General features: G+C 51.0%; 1 protein-coding gene across 1 annotated transcript in view; it reads left to right on the forward strand.

The window, feature by feature from the left end:
* The first annotated feature begins 2,962 nt into the window (after positions 1–2,962).
* PPFIBP1 (PPFIA binding protein 1) overlaps positions 2,963–12,700 on the forward strand; it is a 110,729-nt gene continuing 100,991 nt past the window's right edge. Inside the window, exon 1 of the mRNA XM_036404945.2 lies at positions 2,963–2,980. The gene's annotated coding sequence lies outside the window, so the exon portion shown is untranslated. The remainder of the gene's footprint in view (positions 2,981–12,700) is intronic.

The following is a 12,700-nucleotide window of genomic DNA, read 5'->3' on the forward strand; positions in this document are numbered from 1 at the left end:
GAAAGAAGCTCACAGGACAAAAGCACCATTTTCTCTGCTTATACCTCCATCTGCGCAAGGTGCTTTTGCTGGCACAGCTCTGCCTTCAGAGGATCTTATCACAGCCCTGACTGACACAACTGTGCCAGGAGAGTCAGTGGTGGAGCCCTGACCTGAAAACACCCTGGCTCAGCTGCAGGGTTAATACTTGGCTGGAAAGAAAGAGAGGGAGTCACTGAGTTCACTTTCTGAGCTGTTCTGAAGTGAAAGCCATGCACAGCCTGGGTGGGAAACCATTGTTCTTTGGGAAGGAGATCCCTCAGCTCTTTCAGCTATTGTATTTTGGGGACCAGGTTTGATCTTAAGGAAAACCTTTGGGGCCCAACAAAGTGATGACTTTATTTACAAGAAGTTCTTAAGAATTGGCTGTGATGTACATGGCTTGTTATTGTGTTTCAGTGCCTTCCTCATGAGCTAGCACTGATAGAATCACAGAACTATAGCATGGGTTGGATTGGGGGGGACCTCAAGGATCATCCAGTTCCCACCCCCTGCCATGGGCAAGAACACCTTCCACTATCCCAAGTTGCTCAGAGCCCTGTCCAGCCTGGCCTCAGACGCTTCCAGGGATGGGGTAGCCACAGCTTCTCTGGGCACCCTGTGCCAGGGCCTCACCTGGCCCTGAATAGGGAAGAATTTTTTCTTAAAATCACCTGCTTTGTGATAGGGATTTTGGAGCTCATCTGCTCACTCCACTGATCCTGAAAATTAACTGCACTAGGACACTACTCCTGGCTGTACCACCCCGTGAGTGTGTGGGAGGTGGGATGTACTGTCCAAAGAAAATCCTGTTAGAAAGTGCACACTGCTCCTTCAAAATGCCTCTGACAGCTCTTGAAATACTGGGCTTAATGCCATTTATTGATTTGTAACCAGGGAGACAGTGCGTGCTCCCAGTGCAAAGTGATGGAAAAACTCTTTTCCTTCACCTCCTCATGGAATGAACAATGCTGGAAAATGCTCTTACTCCTTGTAGCCTCCCCAAGCCTTCACAGGAGGGACCAGCAAGTTGTTTGCCTTCTCAGAGGTTGCTGCATTTTCACAAAGGTGGAGAAAATCAACCATTCCTTGCAAACCAGCCTGGAGCAAAAAGGGCTACGCTCTTCTGGGAGATGAGAGATCAGCACACCAGAAAGCCTTATCAGAGATTTGTCTTAACTTGCAAAGGTATTTTCTTTGATGAAAGAATTCAAACAGTTGTTTGAAATGTTCTGTCTGCTGAGATTTGTTTTCAGAGAGATCTCTCTCATGCCTTCCTGACAAATGAAGCCCTTCTGCATTAGGTTTTTTAATAAAGATCTTCACTTTCTGAATTAAAAATTCAAAGCGCAAAAAACACAATCAAGAGAAAATTCCGTTCAAAAATAAAGGCTGAAGAATAGCAGATCCATATTTGTTCTGAGTGCTTGTTCTTGGGCAAGTCCAAGCCCAGCCATTTCAGGAAGGATGGAGTGCTGGAGTGGGATCCCTGTGATTCACCCTGGTGTGACCTGGAGCGTGATCAGCACTCACCCATCAGCTGACTGCAAACTGGTAACATTTGCTGGAGAACTGATGAAAATTTGAGGAATATGGGCAAAAAGACCAACTGCAGAGCATCAAAACCATAGGTAGGCATCAAAGTTTTGAAACAGAGGTACTAGAAATAGAAGATAGCAAAGAAACCCAGGTATTTTAAAATTGCCTTTCTTTTCTCATAGTCTGAAACTTAGTCCTGCTGTTTAACCTGAAACACACTGGAGGTGTGTGGACAACGTGACAGGCTGGTAACTTGCCAGAAAAAAAAAGTTGTTTGGATCAACTTGTCCTCTTTGCAAACTGCTTAAAAAGCAAACGATACCTTCCCACTTTTGCCAGGAATTCAAAATGTTTGCTTTCAACATGTCACCAATACTTTTCCCATTTTGAATGTAAACTTCCACTTTGCATGTTATGGTCAGAAACAGAGCACAATCAAATTGTCTTTTCCATGAACAAAACATGAAAAGTTTTCTCTAACCCAGCTCTTGGAGAAGGGATGGGAAGAAGAGCTTTGAGTCAAATCCAAACAAAACTGAGAGTTAGTTGGCTGAACCCCTTGGTCTGATACTTGTAAGGCTCCCCTGCTGAAAGAGCAGCATCTCTGGCCTTTCTGCCATGGAGCTGGTAAAGCCAAGGCTGGTTTTTGGCGTGGCTGCGAGGCTGTTGATGGAGTGCACTGAGTTCCTTACACTGTATAAATGAGAGTGTAACGCTCGTGCAAATGTAGCAAGGATCGGTGCATTAAAACCTGCACCAATGCTCAGCACTGAGGCAAAGCGCTGGCATGGGTGCACTGCAGATTTAACTAGGGTGTCACTCGGTGCCGCCTCCTGCCAGCTGCAGCACCGGGCTCGCTGCTCGGGGGCCGCGGCCAGACCCCTTCCCTTGCCGAGGAGCGATTCGGGGGATCTCGGGCCGCTTCAGCACAGCAGACACTTGGGGACATTCGTCGGGATCCCGAGGTGGGCAGGGAAGACCGGGTCCCGGGCAGAGCACCCTGGGCTGCTCCCTGGGAGGTAGCGGAGTCGCGGTTCCTGGGGCTGTTCTAAGCCTGGACGTGTCGCTTGGTACCAGGGTGAGGTTCGCGCCGCGCTGTTCGGTCACGGGCTGCGCTCCGTGATCCCTGAGATCCCTTCCAGCCTCAGCGATGCTGGGATTGCCCGTGAGGGGCACTGGGAACTCGGCCGCTCGCACCACCCCACGCCGGCTCCCTCATGGCCGGCCCCAGCAGCGGCGGCGGGCGGTGCCTCGGCCGGGCGGGGCAGAGCGGCGGCTCGGGGCCGGTCCCGGGGCCGCGGGCGGAGCGGGGCGGAGCGGGGCGGGCACCGAGCGGAGCGGCGCGGGCGGGACGGCGGTGGGGGCTGCCCGGAGCCGGCAGAGGCGCGGCCGCCCCGGAGGGCTCTGCGCGGTTCGGCCGCAGGTAAGGGAAGTTCGCGGGACCCGCTCCGAGACCGCTCGGAGCCGACTGCGGCAACTTGGTGTCCCGGCGAGATGAGCCCCGCCGTGCCCTGCCCCGGCGGCTCCTCCTCTGCCGCCGCCAAGGCCCGGGGCCCCGGCAGCGGGGCCGGAGCCGGCCCGGGCCCGGGGACGGGAGCGCCGCGTGTGCCCGGAGCGGGGGACAGCGAGGGGGCAGCGCCGCCACATCCCGCCAGCCTCTGTCCCCGCTTCGTGTCCCTGTCCCCGCGCCCCGCCACATCCCGCCAGCCTCTGTCCCCGCTTCGTGTCCCTGTCCCCGCGCCCCGCCACATCCCGCCAGTCTCTGTCCCCGCTTCGTGTCCCTGTCCCCGCGCCCCGCCACATCCCGCCAGCCTCTGTCCCCGTGCCGTGTCCCTGTACCCGCTTCGTGTCCCTGTCCCCGTGCCGTGTCCCAGCCCCCTGTTCCCCCTGCGTGTCCGTGGTCCCCCCTGCATGTCCCTGTCCCCCCGCCGCCTCCCAGTGCTCTCAGCGCTCCCGACCTTCTGTGCCTTGTTTCTGTGCCGGACCTGAGGGAACTTTTCGGGAAGTTCTGGGGAGAGGTTGGCGTTCTCCGGTTTAATCTTTCAGGCTCTAGTAGGACGCTTCAGGCACTGGCGCTGTGAAAGTGCAGTTATGAGTTTTATCTAGAGCTAACAAATGTGGTTTGATTTAAGGCCTGGGGTTCTTACATCCTGTAATTATTTTTTCGAGGTCTGTTTCTGTTCGAGCCGTGACTTCTCCCGGCTGAAATCGCTGTGCTCGCTCGCAGCGTGGCTGGGTGCAGCTGGAGCTGTAAAAAGCTGCTTTGCACCTCCGTGGCTGTTCCTGGGGGGGAGGGAGGCTTTGCTGTTGGACGCTCGGCTGTGCTGTAACACGTGTGTGCTCCCTCGTGTGAGTGAGGAGCGCAAGGAAGAGTTCCAGGCTGGGCTTGGCTGTGCCGAGCCTTCAGAGGCTCTCCTCTCCTCTCCTCTCCTCTCCTCTCCTCTCCTCTCCTCTCCTCTCCTCTCCTCTCCTCTCCTCTCCTCTCCTCTCCTCTCCTCTCCTCTCCTCTCCTCTCCGCTCCCCTCCCCTCCCCTCCCCTCCCCGCGGCCCGGGCACGGCCACTGCCAGCAGCACCGCGGGTCGGCTCTGTGCGACTGCACCGGCAGCGCGTTGAGCAATACAGGAGTCGCTGCATTCCGAAAAGTAAACAGCAGAAATGGGTCACGGAGTGGGAATATTCTCCATGCTTACACCGTGGAGCTTTGGGAGGGAGATGTCCCAGAGTTTCAGCTCGGCATTTATTGCCTCTGTTAAAGGGAGCAGCTGTATCTGGAGGATTTACATTTGTGAAGGATGTAAGTAGAGGTTTCAGTAGAACTGGTGCTCTCAGCATGGCAGGTTGGTTTGGGAGGTGTACTGGAAAGTAGGAAAGCAGAAATCTGCTTCAACTCTCTGTTCCAAGTGCAGCAAAGATTTTGGCCTCTGAACTTCTTCAGATCACTAAGAAATGAAGAGCCAGACCACTCCCTACTTTAGCTTATTACCCATCCCAGTGGAGTTTTGGATTTAGCACAGCTTCTTGAAAAGCTGTATGAGAGATCAGCTGCTGGCAGTGACAGTGACTGTCAGTGCTGTGCTGTGGTGCTCACACATGAGGATTGATGTTCCCATGGCAGGAGGGCAAAGTTGGTGTTTGCCTGGCTGTGAAGGGGGCCCTGAGGAGCAGGTTCCCTCTTTGGCAGCCCATCTCCTGCCCTGAGCCCTGGGATTCCATCCCTTTGCTGCATCTGGGTGTAAGAGTTGTGCTGAGGAATGGTGAAGTTGCTTTGTCCTGTGCACTTGTGTCTGCAGCAGATCCAGGCTCTTCTTGTCCCTGACACTCAGGGTGGAGCACCTTGAAGCCAGGACTGTCCCGTGGGGCAGGAACCGTGGTGAATTTCACCTTTTTTCCTCCTTCGATGCGAGTCCTGTTTCCTTTCTGGGTTGTGCTGCCAGGGCAGTGTGACACACACCGCAGGAAGGAGAGGGGAGCCGCTGGAAATGTCTGTGCAGGTGCAGGGGAGGCTTTGCCTGTGACCCGTGGCCACAGGAGGGTAATTGTTAATATTCCTGAAATGACAGCCATTCCCAGGAGACTGAGGTTGCCAGGTGGTGCTGCTGGCCTGGCTGGTCCCGTTGGTCCCTGGATGAGCAGGACAAAGTCTGGTCACTGCTCACTGGCCAGCTCAGGGTGGCCTGAGGACAGGCAGAGCTGTGAGTGAGGAGGTGCTCGTGCAGTGTCCTTTAGGAGGTTTAGTCTCCTGAATCCATCCAAGTGGGGCTTCTCTGATGTTTCTTTCCCCACCTAAAGGAACACTTTCAGGGAAGTGGAAATCCTTCCCCTGAAGAGCTTTGAAACCAGCGAAGGTTTGGTCACTTTCTTCTTGCTGCGATTGCATCAAACCGGGCCTTTGGCTTGCTGAGCACCAGGGAGTTGCTGTGAACTCCTTGGAGGAACTGACTGAGTTTCTTTGTTGTGCTTTGTGTGTTTTTTTCTGGGAAGGTGGAGGGAACATGGAGAGGGGCCCGGATCCCAAATCTGGGACAGATGTTCCAAAAACACATCCCTGACTCCTGAGGTGGTTCAAAAGGAGTGCAAAACCCCCAAATGCCTCTGACTGGGGAGTCTGCTGTTTTGCAGTAGTTTTTTAACAGAGAAAGTAGGAGCCAAATATTAGGCAGGATTTAGGTGGGTGATAAAACATCCTGTGGTTTTAGGGGTGGTCAGTAAAGCCCCTGTCCCACTGCTGAATTTGCATGCCCTTCCTCAAGGAGATGCTGGTAACTTTTGCCTCAGCTGCTAAATGGTGATGTGCAAGTTAGGTTGGTGTATCTGAGACAGCTTCTTCTTGCACTTACCTTGGTGATTGTCAGGGCTTCAAAGCAAAACTGAAGTTATGTGGCTGCTTTCAAGTGTGCAATTATGAACTGACCCATTTCTGCCTGGCCAAACCACATCTCTAAACTTACAGAAGCAAGGAACAGGTTTATTGGAAGGTTCAGGCAAGTTTTGTTGTGTTCACTCCTCTTGAGTGGAATGTGTGCATGCAGCTGTGCATTAAGGATACAGAAAAACACTTAATACCTTCAGAAGTAAAACTACTTAATACCTTCCTGTACTTAGGCTGAACAGTGAACCCCTTCCCCCATCAGGAATTGTGAGATCCCGTTAGTCATCCCATTAGTGACTTTGCTTTTGAATCCAGCCCAGGAGAGGTGAACTACCGTTTCCTTGCCTCGTGCTTACTGCTGGTGTTTATGCCCACATATTTATTTAACATTTACTATAAATTCCCAGCCTGCCTGAGTGAAGACAGGCTGATTATTTAATGACAGCTTCAGAAATCACAGATAGCCCCTTGTAGATGTCTGGCTTGCAAGCATTAACCTTTGCATCACACAGAAAAAGCTCTGTGCTATTCCCCAGAGATTACATTTCTTTCTCTGTGTTTGGAAAAGTCAACATCTAATCCAGAATGAAAACTTGGTCCTCTTTGAGGTCAGTGTTGCTCTTGCCATGTGTTTGTTATCTGCACTTGTTGTGTGTTTCCAGTTTGAAGTGACTTCAGCAGAGATCACGGTAAGTCCTGACATCTCTCAGTAGGTCTCTGGTGGGATCTTTGCTTTGGATCTTTCTCTCCCTAGGGAGGGTGCTTAGCTGGGAACATACCTTGAGATGTAGGGAATGATGCATTTTTATATTCTCTCCCTTTTATTTCCCCTCCTCTCTCTCACAAATTGACCTGTGTATTGACTCAGCTCATACTGAAGACAGTGGCTGTTTGTTACTTTTCTAGTAGTGCTTGCTGCCAAAACACAGTACTTTATTTGTGCTTAAAGGATGGAATTTTCAATTAATAATCCAAGCATCACACTGGATTCACAGTGTGATGGATTCACAATTTGCTCAGGCTGTGTATTGCTCTTGCTATAGGCACATACAATTTCCTGGTGTCCTTTAGCTTCCAGAGCACTTTGTTCCTCTGTGACTCTTGCAGTACATGAGGAAAGTGTGCTGGGTTAAAGCTTTCTCCTTTTTCCATTGGCTGGCCTCCTGTTTCTGTTAAAAGGCTAAGATAAACCAATTGTGTAAAAAACTGATTTCTTTCCTCAGTGGAACTATATTTAGATACAAGTCTTGCAGCCCATTGTAGCCGAAGCCTTTCTGTTTGCTGCCCCTGCCGGGTCATCTTCATCATTAATCACAGAATCACAGCATTTGTTAGGTTGGGAAAGACCTCCGAGGTCAATGAACCCAACTTTGACCAATCCCTACCTTGTCACCCAGCCCAGAGTACTGAGTGCCATGTCCAGTCCTTGCTTGGACACCTCCATGGATGGGACTCCAAACCTCCCTGGGCAGCCCCTTCCATGCCTGACCACCCTTTCCACAAAGAAATTCCTGCTGATGTCCAACCTGACCCTTCCCTGCACAGCTTGAGGCCGTTCCTCTTGTCCTGTCCCTTGTTCCCTGGGAGCAGAGCCTGACTTCCCCTGGCTGCCCCCTCCTGTCAGGGAGTTGTAGAGAGCCAGAAGATCCCCCCAAGCTTCCTTTTCTCCAGGCTGAGCCCCTTTCCCAAGTCCCTTGGCTTCCCTTCATCAGACTTGTGCTCCAGTCCCTTGCCCAGCTCCGTTCCCCCCTCTGGACACGCTCCAGCCCCTCAGTGTCCATCTTGCAGTGCCAGGCCCAGAACTGGACACAGCCCTTGGGGTGAGGCCTCCCCAGTGCCCACAGCAGGGGGACAGTCACTGCCCTGCTCCTGCTGGCCACACCATTGCTGGCCCAGCCCAGCAGCCATTGGCCTTCTCGCCCACCTGGGCAGGTGCTGGATGAGGTTCAGCTGCTATTGACCAGCACCTCCAGGTCCTTTCTGCTGGGCACTTTGCAGCCACTGCCCCAGCCTGGAGCGATGCAACGAGGGAGGCAGGTGGAGAACTTGGGAAATGTTGGGCTGTGTAATCCAGCCTTGCCAAACCAATATATCTGCTGGCTGTGAGTGCTGTGAGCTCCTGCTGTGGAGTGCTTGGTCCCTTCGTGCTGACAGAGCTGATATTTCTGGAGAGAGCTCCTCCCCAGAGCTGCTGGCTGGGGGAATTGTTTGTGGTAAGGTGAGGATGCTCCTGTTCCCTTCTGTGCCTCTGCCTCATTAAGCAGTGCAAGTTGTGTCAAGGAACAGCACCAGAGGCCACTTCAGCAGTCTCCGGCTTGTGCTGTTTGAGAGGAGATAAAAATAACAAACCCAGTGACTTTAGCAGCCCTTGGCTTACATTTTGATGGTAATCCCTGTTCCAGCAGGCACAGGGTTGTAATTCTTGCAGGAATAAAATCCCCTTGCCAAATGGTACCTGTACACAAAAGTCTCTGAGGTCAGGTGTGCTGATGCAAAAGTTAGTTTGCACTTGCATGTCTCTTTATGGGCTTTTCCCCTAAATATTTATTAGTGGAGAACTGAAGGCTGAGACTGGAGCCAGCTGCTGCAGCATCTGGACTCCCAAGTGGAGAACCCTGTGCTGCCAGCCAGCTGTCAAATTGTGTCACAGATGGGAAAAATCTGATAACCACTAGTGTGAATCAGCATCTTTGAAATCCAACAGTTCTCATGGCTCCAAATGTGATGGATTTGGGAGGAGAACTTTGCTTTCTTGCTTTGTTACAGACACATCAAAATAAGAGGAAAGTATAATGGTCTGGTCTTCCCTGCCTTGTCTCAGACTGATCAGTTCTGAAGCAAAAGCATGGGGGAAAACAGGGCATATTTTATATGTCAGTGTAGAACTAACCCCACATAGTTCATGGGCACTGCTGTGGTTGTGAAGGGAGATACAACACACACAGTTCATAGTTGGTAACAGAAAAATAACTGCAAAATAACTGTAAAAGCAAACAAACTGCCAACCAACCATTCCCCCAACCTCCTCATTCTCAAATCTTTCCCTTGTTGTGCTCTGTTATGGAGGAGAGAAACAAGAACACACATGCATTTACTCAATCAGCACCAGGATCTGTTCTGGGGACAAGGGAGGGCAGTTCCTTTCCTTGGTGCTGTGGCAGCTGTGCACACAGCTGTCCATCTGCTCTGTCAGCAGGCGTGGCCATGGGGGTCTGGTTCTCTCCCAGCTTTGTGTTTCGTGGGCTGAGTCTGTCCAAAGAGTCAAGAATAATCCAGAGAGGCTGTTTTGCTGAATCTTGGCTTCACATTTTCTCTCTAGAGTGTGTGTACTCATTAGCTACAGCCAGGTAAGAAGTTTTGACAGAACTACAGCCTTTGTGAAACATGGGAAAGGTGTGAGCACTGTTGAAGGAAATTAGCTATTTAGACTAGCCCGGGTCATGTAGAGTATATGGCATGGGGAGAAGGACCTGCATCCTGTTTGGAGGCTGGTCTCCATGTTTTTGGGTGTCATGAGGTTGGCATGTGAAGATGTCTGTAGGATCAAATTAAGGTTCTGCAGAGTGTAGTGCTGCTAATTAATGTCTGTCTTGAAGAGCAGGTGAGAAGAGTACCTTTTTGTGAGAACACCCTGAGCTGTGGATGTGTTTCCAAAAATAGTTATATTTTTTATAGTTATATATACAACCAGATCTCACCTGATTGTAGCCCTTGTGGTCTCGGGTTCTGTGCAGCTCTGCCATGTCCTTACACAGCTTCCATGCTTTGGTAAAAAACCCTCTGGCCATATGGAGACTGTCAGAGTCTGTTCTCAGGCTTGGTTCAGGTGGGCTGCTCCTATGGTAGAAGTGCTGTGGAGACAGGGGAAGGGAGCAAATGCTTGGGATCTTCTCAGTGCGAGGGTGAGTGTTGTAGCCGACGCCGCTTCAGGTGAGCAGGTATTCATAGATGTCAGCTGTGTGGTTGTGTTTTGCATGATTTTGGAACATTTCTCAGGTCTTGAAGCATCCATCTCCTCTGTTCTCCTGGTTTAGGTTTTAGACCTGTGCTAAAAGTAGGATGGATTCATCTTTGTCCATCCCCAGCCTCAGGGAGAGTGTGCTGTCTCTGAGAGCTGCTGTGTGCAGGATGCTGGGGCAGGCAAGGGTTGGGGTGTGGGTGAGGTTGTGGCTGTGTGGGAGCAAGGAACATTCCTGGTGCTGGAACCTGCATTCCAAGCTGGAAAACATGTGGGAGGTGGTGGTTTGATGGCCTTGATGCTCAACCTTTTTGCTCTCCCTCGTGCACTGGAAGCATCTCTGGTAGATTTTGTTCAGGGGTGGGGGAGGGATGGTACACAGAGCTTCCTTTGGAAGAACCAGACAGAAATTTTATCCTCCCAGGAAAAGCAAGGTGCTCCATCCCATAGCTGACAAATCCATTGTGTGATCTACACCCTGGGGACCTCTGTGTTGCGAGGGGGAACCCCCACATTGCAGCTGGAGGCTGAGGCAGCCATCCTTAGTGACTTCCCTCAAGAACCAAGTTCAAATGTCTGTTCTCCTGGACCTGGATGTTCATCATAGGCAGTGTCATGGCATTAGTGGCCTACAGTGAGGGAGGGAGGAGGTTGGAGCAGCCAGGGCACACTGAGTGTTCCCCACTGCTGCCCACAGCTGTTGGTACGGTGGAGCAAGGGTCTTGCTGAGGAAGAGGGGGGGTGTGTTGAGCAGCTGATCTCCAGGAAAGGCTTGTGGCAGCTGACTAGCTCCTGGTGGATTCAGGTTCTGGCTTTGTTGTAGTATCCTCTGTCCTGCTTCCAAACCAGGATTAAGCCAAGGAAAATATTTCTTTACTCTTAATTTAAATCCCTGGGGAGTTGATTTTGCATCAGAGCAGACTTGAAAAGGCTTGTCAGTTGTATCTTAGAGCCATCAGCATTTTTTCCCCTCCACTTAACCAAAGCTGGTTTAATTTGTGACAGCACTTTTAATTTGTTATGTTTGTAAAAAGAAACATCACAGGGGAAAGTTCAGAAATGCATATTTATATTTCTTGCCTGAGCTTAAATTGGTTCTAAAAATTTGATTTGTATTTTTATAAAGAAAGGCTGGATTTTTTTTTTATATCACACAATTTTTGTTTGGTTTATTGTTTGTTTTCTTCTCCAGAAGGAGCATATACTGGCTTACCTTGGTGTCCATCTTCTCTTGGATGTGAAACATGTAACCAACAGGTCATAACCAAAAGCATCTTCTCAGAGGTTTCCACACTCATGGTGGAGCTGGTGTTGGACCTCCTATGCTGTGCAGGGCCACTGCAATCTCTGATGGTGCTGGATAGAACTGGATTTTCTGGACTATCTTTAGGATGTGCAGTGGGACTTTGGATGCTGTGGGGGAGTTGCACCACTCCCTGCCCTCTCCTTGGGAGGACTGGAGCCTGTGCTAGTGGAAGATCCTAGGGAGGTGTGTGCCCTGCCCTGGGTGAGTGGGAGGCCTGTGGCTGGGTTTGGGGTGCAGATGTGCCTCCCTCCCTCCCCAGTGCCCTGGTGGGGGCATGCAGCCATCCAGCAGCAGTGGCTGAGGCTGGGACTGTGCCCCATGGTGTGGGGACACTGCAGTCTCATGGCTTGCTGCTGGTGGCTGGTGTGACCAGATTTGTGGTACTGCTCTAATGCTGGGATGCTGCTGGCAGTGTTGGGGTGGTGGAAACATCTGGGAGCAGCTGGCTGTGAGATGGGGTGAGTCCTGGGGCTTCCCTGTGGCATTGCCTGTCCTCAGCTAGCTTCTTGGGGAGTTTAGAGGATGGTTAGTTCTTCCTCCCTTTCAGGCCTTCACAAGAGTCAAAAAAGCAGCATTGAAGATGTGGCTGCATTTCTGGATGGCCATTAGGTGGACAGGGCAGTCATGGGTTTGTTCTGCAGCAGCAGCATCTTGGTCTCTTTCCATTTGCAGAAGAGCTTGAGTGTCTTTTGGTGAGCAGTCATGAGGCTGTAAACAGCGTGGAGATGAGATTTATTTTCAGGGTGGTGCTGGTAAACTTCCTGCAGCTTGTGGTAGAGATAATTCTACAGGTTCTGGCTCCATTTTTGTGGCTGGGTCTAAGGTGAATTTAAGAAAAATGTTTTGGTTGAATAGGCTTTCCTTTCTGCTTCATCCAAAGGGAAGTATCTGTTCAGAGCCTGATCTGTTGTTCTCATTACTGAGGGTGTTTCTGAGCAAGACCTAAATCCATGATTATTTGCATGTCTTTATCTGTGTGACACAGGGTTTTCCAGGTCAAGTATCTCATATTTCAGACTTCTCTGTGTCTCCTCTTCTCATGGTGTGCAGTCTTCAATCTCCATATGCAGGAATGATTTCTCTTAAAGGGTTAGTAAGGTGAAAGGTATTTCTCTTGGCATCATTTTGGACACAATCAGCTGCTGAGCTCACAGCATTGGGCTGTTGTTGGAAGGAGAGTGAAATGCAGACCTGTCCATCACAAAGCTGTAATGCCTGCTGGGGGTGGAGATGGGGCACTGATTACCTGCAAGGGGTGTCAGGGATGAGATTTCCATGTAACCTGCTCAGAGGGAGAGGGAAACATCTTGTAGCCCAGCATCACTATGAGGATGGAGGCCCTCCATGCCTCCAGAGAGATTTGTGGGTGAGCAAAACCACAGCCTGGCCTTGGGGAGGGCCTCCTTTTCTGCGGGGTGATGGCAGTGGTAGCTGGAAATGTTTTTCCTTTTGGAGTTTGTTGGAAGACAATCCCTGTGACATGTGTGTATGTTTACCTCCTTTTTTGCA

The sequence above is a fragment of the Molothrus ater genome, chromosome 5 (genome assembly GCF_012460135.2).
Source record: "Molothrus ater isolate BHLD 08-10-18 breed brown headed cowbird chromosome 5, BPBGC_Mater_1.1, whole genome shotgun sequence".
Lineage (NCBI taxonomy): Eukaryota > Metazoa > Chordata > Aves > Passeriformes > Icteridae > Molothrus > Molothrus ater.